Source organism: Plasmopara halstedii (assembly GCF_900000015.1).
Source record: "Plasmopara halstedii genome assembly, contig: Scaffold_2364, whole genome shotgun sequence".
NCBI classification, from domain to species: domain Eukaryota; phylum Oomycota; class Peronosporomycetes; order Peronosporales; family Peronosporaceae; genus Plasmopara; species Plasmopara halstedii.
In genome coordinates this window covers 86504-86794 of record NW_020189271.1, presented here as the reverse complement: position 1 = coordinate 86794, position 291 = coordinate 86504, and positions in this window count along the sequence as shown.

Genomic DNA, 291 nt, shown 5'->3' with positions numbered 1-291 from the left:
GGTCTCGTGGACGATGTACAGCACACCGAGGGAGGAGTGTTGGAAACAAGTTAAGTCGGACCTAAGTCAACCAGGAGGAGTTATGAAACTTCCAACGATTTGCATAATTAGCTAGCTATAAGCAGAATACATTCACTTGGAAACTTACATTCAAACCACCAGATCCTTCCTTCCTATCTGACATTTGCAGCACTTTACGCAGAGGTAGCGTATCGGGCCACCTATATAGTTCAACAACTTCATTATGTTACCATTCATGCTTAATCCGTGCTTTTTGGGGTATTCATGTTG